The sequence below is a fragment of the Hyla sarda genome, unplaced genomic scaffold (assembly GCF_029499605.1).
Source record: "Hyla sarda isolate aHylSar1 unplaced genomic scaffold, aHylSar1.hap1 scaffold_2131, whole genome shotgun sequence".
NCBI classification, from domain to species: Eukaryota; Metazoa; Chordata; class Amphibia; order Anura; family Hylidae; genus Hyla; species Hyla sarda.
Window position 1 is genome coordinate 45,093 of NW_026608797.1, and position 7,891 is coordinate 52,983.

General features: G+C 46.2%; 3 non-coding genes across 3 annotated transcripts; all 3 read left to right on the forward strand.

The window, feature by feature from the left end:
• Positions 1-672: 672 nt before the first annotated feature.
• On the forward strand, positions 673-863 carry LOC130319444 (U2 spliceosomal RNA). Its single transcript, XR_008865627.1, has one exon. It is a non-coding gene; the product is annotated as a U2 spliceosomal RNA (small nuclear RNA).
• A 3,635-nt stretch (positions 864-4,498) lies between these two features.
• LOC130319455 (U2 spliceosomal RNA) lies at positions 4,499-4,688 on the forward strand. The gene has a single exon (XR_008865636.1). It is a non-coding gene; the product is annotated as a U2 spliceosomal RNA (small nuclear RNA).
• A 2,089-nt stretch (positions 4,689-6,777) lies between these two features.
• On the forward strand, positions 6,778-6,968 carry LOC130319443 (U2 spliceosomal RNA). Its single transcript, XR_008865626.1, has one exon. It is a non-coding gene; the product is annotated as a U2 spliceosomal RNA (small nuclear RNA).
• Positions 6,969-7,891: the final 923 nt, after the last annotated feature.

Below are 7,891 nucleotides of genomic sequence, written 5' to 3' on the forward strand. Positions count from 1 at the left end.
AAGCAACAGGAGATTGTTGCATCCATCTTGAACCCTCAGAACTACAGTGCTATGATGTCACTCACTTCCACAGGCCTTGCAGAGTGTAAACAACAACAACCCAGCTTTGTTGTGTATGTAACCAAAGGGATTTGTGATGTCACCTAGAACCTTCACAGCAGCGACAGCTTTATGAGGAGCATCAGCACTGCTCTGCCTGAGCAGAACCATCACCGCCATAGGTTGTCAAATAACCCGGATTTAACCCACACAGGTAAGTCCAATGGGGTGCAGGCATGTCCTCTATGCTTACAGCTTCCCGTGGGTGTTGGTTTGATACCGTTTGGGGACAGCCAAGGAGGCATCTGCAGGCAACAAAGGTAGGTGTGTGCTTGTGTGTGTGTTTCCTATGCAGATCCTAAGCCCAGTGTCACATGCAAGTAGGAGGAGTAAGAAGGGTTCCTGGCAAATCCGGGTTATGGATTGCATTTAAAAAGGCCCCGTGGGAGTGCAATGGGCCCCTGTCTTGCTGCTTAGCAATAATGGTATGGGTTTAGGTTCTGCTGTGTGTACTGGTGGTTGACTGCCCCCCAGCCCAGAGTGTGCATGGAAAATTGTCTGGCAGCCTCCCTGACAGCAAGCAGTGATAGTGCCCATGAAGGGGACCTTGTTGGGCCCGCCCCTTTCACGGTTATCGCTTCTCGGCCTTTTGGCTAAGATCAAGTGTAGTATCTGTTCTTATCAGTTTAATATCTGATACGTCCCCTATCTGGGGACCATATATTAAATGGATTTTTGAGAACGGGGGCCGATTTCAAAGCTTGCTTCCGTCGCCCTATGCATTGACCCGATATGGCAGTATCTTCGGGTACAGTGCACCACCCCCTTACAGGGTTAAAAAGAAAGATTCCTACTTTCATTGCTACCTGCTTGCTGGCTAGCCAGCTAGCCAGCCCTGTGGGCCTTGCTGCTGCTGCAGCCAAAAAACAAAAGGTGGTGCTGCTGCTGCTTCTGCTGCTTCTGCTTCTGCTTGTGTCTGGCCCCTGTTGGAGCGTCCAGGCACAGGACTTCTGCTGCTGCTGACTAAATGGCCTCCTTAATTGGATCATTTGAGTAGCCAGCACACCTGTGCAGGTAGGGCATGACATGATAGGCAGCTGCCTTGATAGCGGGTGGGTGCTGAATGTTCCTAATTGACAAAATAAGATTAATGCTTATGAAGAAATATAAAATCTCATCCCTTCCCCAATATCGCGCCACACCCCTACCCCTTAATTCCCTGGTTGAACGTGATGGACATATGTCTTTTTTCGACCGTACTAACTATGTAACTATGTAACATAACATGGGGGGGGGGGGGGGTCTCCTGGCTGTTCACACAGGTGTGTCATTGCTGTACATTGACCATGCATTGCTTCTGTGGTATTGCAAAGGCAAAGACAAATGCTTCCAGCCATCCATTGCACTAATGGATTGGTCATCAGCTGGCTGTCTATGTCCCGCATCAATATAGACCAAAGTACAGAGGGTTAGGCTATGCTATTGTGCACCTACCTGATGCATCAGAAGGTGCGAGGCCCTTGCTAAATTCTGTGCACAGACTTTGAGATCTATGCTTTAGACTGTATCTAAACCTGCTCCAACATGGACTGACATTCTGGCCTACTTTCAGCCGATGCGACTTGTCTGTCGCTGAACAGTCGCTTTTTATGTATTCAGCACCTATGTATAATGTTGTAAAAATGCTCTAGAAGCTAAAGTCGCAGAAATGTCACACATATTTGGCCTGCAACTTTCTGTGCGACAAATTCAGACAGGAAAAATCAGTATAAATCCTTAGAAAATTATCCCCCAGTGTCTCCATCTGCTGGCGGTATTGAATAAGCATTGCTGCACTGATGGGGTATGCATTAGACGAAAAAAAAGAAGAAAAAGAAGAATAATACGCCCAGAAAAGAGGCGAAAAGGAGAAAAACGTAAAAAAACGTGAAAAAAAAGTAAGAGGAAGAGAAGGGAAAAAAAGGTGGAAATGGGTTTAAAAGTGATTTCGGCGGAGAAATATATATATATATATATATATATATATATATATATATGCGCACACACACACATAGATATAAACGTATTCTCCGTTGAGATATTGCAGCCGCTGCTGTGTCCAGGCCCAGGAGCCTTAGCACTGTGCTGTGATGTCACTCAATACCACTGACATCACTAGGTGTAAACAACATCTCTCCTTTGCTGTGTATGTGACTATGGAGCTGTTTGGTGATGTCGTCTATTACGGCCTTCATAGAAGCAACAGGAGATTGTTGCATCCATCTTGAACCCTCAGAACTACAGTGCTATGATGTCACTCACTTCCACAGGCCTTGCAGAGTGTAAACAACAACAACCCAGCTTTGTTGTGTATGTAACCAAAGGGATTGTGATGTCACCTAGAACCTTCACAGCAGCGACAGCTTTATGAGGAGCATCAGCACTGCTCTGCCTGAGCAGAACCATCACCGCCATAGGTTGTCAAATAACCCGGATTTAACCCACACAGGTAAGTCCAATGGGGTGCAGGCATGTCCTCTATGCTTACAGCTTCCCGTGGGTGTTGGTTTGATACCGTTTGGGGACAGCCAAGGAGGCATCTGCAGGCAACAAAGGTAGGTGTGTGCTTGTGTGTGTGTTTCCTATGCAGATCCTAAGCCCAGTGTCACATGCAAGTAGGAGGAGTAAGAAGGGTTCCTGGCAAATCCGGGTTATGGATTGCATTTAAAAAGGCCCCGTGGGAGTGCAATGGGCCCCTGTCTTGCTGCTTAGCAATAATGGTATGGGTTTAGGTTCTGCTGTGTGTACTGGTGGTTGACTGCCCCCCAGCCCAGAGTGTGCATGGAAAATTGTCTGGCAGCCTCCCTGACAGCAAGCAGTGATAGTGCCCATGAAGGGGACCTTGTTGGGCCCGCCCCTTTCACGGTTATCGCTTCTCGGCCTTTTGGCTAAGATCAAGTGTAGTTCTGCTCACTTGGTCTGGCCAGAGGGTGTCTGTGGTACCCGGCTCCTTTGCCTGGGGGGATCGTCCTTCTTAACGGAGGGACTTCACCCCCCTGCTGCTATCAGGGAGCCGGCTTAGTCCCCAGACAACGGGAGGCGATCCCCACCTACCTACTTCGGTGGGGGAGGTGTCTGGACATCATGGACATGGAGGAAGATTGCGGTTTTTCTTCGGAAGGCGTGCCGCCTTTTGCGAGACTTCGGAATGGAGTTCGTATTTCCCTGCTCGATGTCCGGAAGAAGGAAAGAGGCCTTGTCTTTGTCGTGGAAGAAGTGCTGTTTAAGTTGCTGGAAGTCAAGAGGGAGCAAATCCTATCCATGCTTGAGTTTCCCAGAAGTGGATACTACGACGCGGTGCTGGCTTCTGAAGAGGACTATGAGTCATTTTGGAACATATTGCAGCAAAAGAAGGTATGTCCGGTTTTGGAAGGGGTGGAGATAGTTCCACATTTCCCACGTAGAGAACGATTGGTGACTATAAGGATGTATAGCCCATATACTTCGGAGGAGGATATCGTTACCTTTTTGTCTCGATTCTGTGACAGTGTTCTGCCTAAAGGCAAGGTATTTAATCAATATGGACTATGGACCACCAAGTGGAGGTTCCATGTGAAATTTAAAATGGCAGATGGCAAGTTAGTGATCCCCCCAGGACGGTTTAAAATTGGTTCTGTGAACGGGGATCTGTATTTTTCTGGCATGCAAGATTTTTGCCGCAAATGTAAACAGTACGGTCACAGAAAGGAGGATTGCACGTTTTTGTGGTGTTTCAAGTGTCAAGAGGAGGGTCACGACGTGGAAAATTGTCAAAAGAAAAGGAAATGCCATCTGTGTGGTGAGGAGGGCCATCTGCTTGGCTCGTGTCCTAAGAAAAAGTCTGAGAAAAATTCAGAGAAAAAGGAAGCTGTAAAAAGAAGCAGAGAGGAACCAGCTGAAGTGAAAGAACCAGAAGTGGAGCAGGTTCCAACTAGAAGACCTACAGAGCAGAAGAAGAAGAGAGAGGAGGAAGTGTATGTGCCAGTGCAGTATTTTGGTGTGCTTGGTGGTTTGTTGGAAAATTTGTCGGAAGCAGAAAGAAAAACGTTTGACAAAGATATGATGGATCTAAAGATAGGCTTGAAGAACCGGGAGGAAGAAGCTCGGGATAAAGTCTATTTTTCTTTCAAGGCAGACATGAACCGTTTTGTTGAAACGTATAAAATTCCAGGCTGGTTAGCGTCTCAAGTTAAGAAAGATATAGCAAATGGCAATATCAGTCGAGGACTGATAGACTTTCTAATGGTGTTTGCATGGAGGAAGGGGATGACCTTCTAATTTGGTTTTGCTTAATTAGAAAGTAATGTTTGGTTTTGCTATTTTATGTTGTTTCTTATTTTGTTTTTAAATGTTCTATTTTGTTTCATTAGTGTTTAAGAAAAGAAATAAAAACATGTTACCTGATGATGAACACAAAATTGAGTTCCAAATAAGATCTTGGAACTCTGAGTGAGTTCTGAGGGCTAACTTAAAAAAAATCTGTTCTTATCAGTTTAATATCTGATACGTCCCCTATCTGGGGACCATATATTAAATGGATTTTTGAGAACGGGGGCCGATTTCGAAGCTTGCTTCCGTCGCCCTATGCATTGACCCGATATGGCAGTATCTTCGGGTACAGTGCACCACCCCCTTACAGGGTTAAAAAGAAAGATTCCTACTTTCATTGCTACCTGCTTGCTGGCTAGCCAGCTAGCCAGCCCTGTGGGCCTTGCTGCTGCTGCAGCCAAAAAACAAAAGGTGGTGCTGCTGCTGCTTCTGCTGCTTCTGCTTCTGCTTGTGTCTGGCCCCTGTTGGAGCGTCCAGGCACAGGACTTCTGCTGCTGCTGACTAAATGGCCTCCTTAATTGGATCATTTGAGTAGCCAGCACACCTGTGCAGGTAGGGCATGACATGATAGGCAGCTGCCTTGATAGCCGGTGGGTGCTGAATGTTCTTAATTGACAAAATAAGATTAATGCTTATGAAGAAATATAAAATCTCATCCCTTCCCCAATATCGCGCCACACCCCTACCCCTTAATTCCCTGGTTGAACGTGATGGACATATGTCTTTTTTCGACCGTACTAACTATGTAACTATGTAACATAACATGGGGGGGGGGGGGGTCTCCTGGCTGTTCACACAGGTGTGTCATTGCTGTACATTGACCATGCATTGCTTCTGTGGTATTGCAAAGGCAAAGACAAATGCTTCCAGCCATCCATTGCACTAATGGATTGGTCATCAGCTGGCTGTCTATGTCCCGCATCAATATAGACCAAAGTACAGAGGGTTAGGCTATGCTATTGTGCACCTACCTGATGCATCATAAGGTGCGAGGCCCTTGCTAAATTCTGTGCACAGACTTTGAGATCTATGCTTTAGACTGTATCTAAACCTGCTCCAACATGGACTGACATTCTGGCCTACTTTCAGCCGATGCGACTTGTCTGTCGCTGAACAGTCGCTTTTTATGTATTCAGCACCTATGTATAATGTTGTAAAAATGCTCTAGAAGCTAAAGTCGCAGAAATGTCACACATATTTGGCCTGCAACTTTCTGTGCGACAAATTCAGACAGGAAAAATCAGTATAAATCCTTAGAAAATTATCCCCCAGTGTCTCCATCTGCTGGCGGTATTGAATAAGCATTGCTGCACTGATGGGGTATGCATTAGACGAAAAAAAAGAAGAAAAAGAAGAATAATACGCCCAGAAAAGAGGCGAAAAGGAGAAAAACGTAAAAAAACGTGAAAAAAAAGTAAGAGGAAGAGAAGGGAAAAAAAGGTGGAAATGGGTTTAAAAGTGATTTCGGCGGAGAAATATATATATATATATATATATATATATATATATATATATATATGCGCACACACACACATAGATATAAACGTATTCTCCGTTGAGATATTGCAGCCGCTGCTGTGTCCAGGCCCAGGAGCCTTAGCACTGTGCTGTGATGTCACTCAATACCACTGACATCACTAGGTGTAAACAACATCTCTCCTTTGCTGTGTATGTGACTATGGAGCTGTTTGGTGATGTCGTCTATTACGGCCTTCATAGAAGCAACAGGAGATTGTTGCATCCATCTTGAACCCTCAGAACTACAGTGCTATGATGTCACTCACTTCCACAGGCCTTGCAGAGTGTAAACAACAACAACCCAGCTTTGTTGTGTATGTAACCAAAGGGATTTGTGATGTCACCTAGAACCTTCACAGCAGCGACAGCTTTATGAGGAGCATCAGCACTGCTCTGCCTGAGCAGAACCATCACCGCCATAGGTTGTCAAATAACCCGGATTTAACCCACACAGGTAAGTCCAATGGGGTGCAGGCATGTCCTCTATGCTTACAGCTTCCCGTGGGTGTTGGTTTGATACCGTTTGGGGACAGCCAAGGAGGCATCTGCAGGCAACAAAGGTAGGTGTGTGCTTGTGTGTGTGTTTCCTATGCAGATCCTAAGCCCAGTGTCACATGCAAGTAGGAGGAGTAAGAAGGGTTCCTGGCAAATCCGGGTTATGGATTGCATTTAAAAAGGCCCCGTGGGAGTGCAATGGGCCCCTGTCTTGCTGCTTAGCAATAATGGTATGGGTTTAGGTTCTGCTGTGTGTACTGGTGGTTGACTGCCCCCCAGCCCAGAGTGTACATGGAAAATTGTCTGGCAGCCTCCCTGACAGCAAGCAGTGATAGTGCCCATGAAGGGGACCTTGTTGGGCCCGCCCCTTTCACGGTTATCGCTTCTCGGCCTTTTGGCTAAGATCAAGTGTAGTATCTGTTCTTATCAGTTTAATATCTGATACGTCCCCTATCTGGGGACCATATATTAAATGGATTTTTGAGAACGGGGGCCGATTTCGAAGCTTGCTTCCGTCGCCCTATGCATTGACCCGATATGGCAGTATCTTCGGGTACAGTGCACCACCCCCTTACAGGGTTAAAAAGAAAGATTCCTACTTTCATTGCTACCTGCTTGCTGGCTAGCCAGCTAGCCAGCCCTGTGGGCCTTGCTGCTGCTGCAGCCAAAAAACAAAAGGTGGTGCTGCTGCTGCTTCTGCTGCTTCTGCTTCTGCTTGTGTCTGGCCCCTGTTGGAGCGTCCAGGCACAGGACTTCTGCTGCTGCTGACTAAATGGCCTCCTTAATTGGATCATTTGAGTAGCCAGCACACCTGTGCAGGTAGGGCATGACATGATAGGCAGCTGCCTTGATAGCGGGTGGGTGCTGAATGTTCCTAATTGACAAAATAAGATTAATGCTTATGAAGAAATATAAAATCTCATCCCTTCCCCAATATCGCGCCACACCCCTACCCCTTAATTCCCTGGTTGAACGTGATGGACATATGTCTTTTTTCGACCGTACTAACTATGTAACTATGTAACATAACATGGGGGGGGGGTCTCCTGGCTGTTCACACAGGTGTGTCATTGCTGTACATTGACCATGCATTGCTTCTGTGGTATTGCAAAGGCAAAGACAAATGCTTCCAGCCATCCATTGCACTAATGGATTGGTCATCAGCTGGCTGTCTATGTCCCGCATCAATATAGACCAAAGTACAGAGGGTTAGGCTATGCTATTGTGCACCTACCTGATGCATCAGAAGGTGCGAGGCCCTTGCTAAATTCTGTGCACAGACTTTGAGATCTATGCTTTAGACTGTATCTAAACCTGCTCCAACATGGACTGACATTCTGGCCTACTTTCAGCCGATGCGACTTGTCTGTCGCTGAACAGTCGCTTTTTATGTATTCAGCACCTATGTATAATGTTGTAAAAATGCTCTAGAAGCTAAAGTCGCAGAAATGTCACACATATTTGGCCTGCAACTTTCTGTGCGACAAATTCA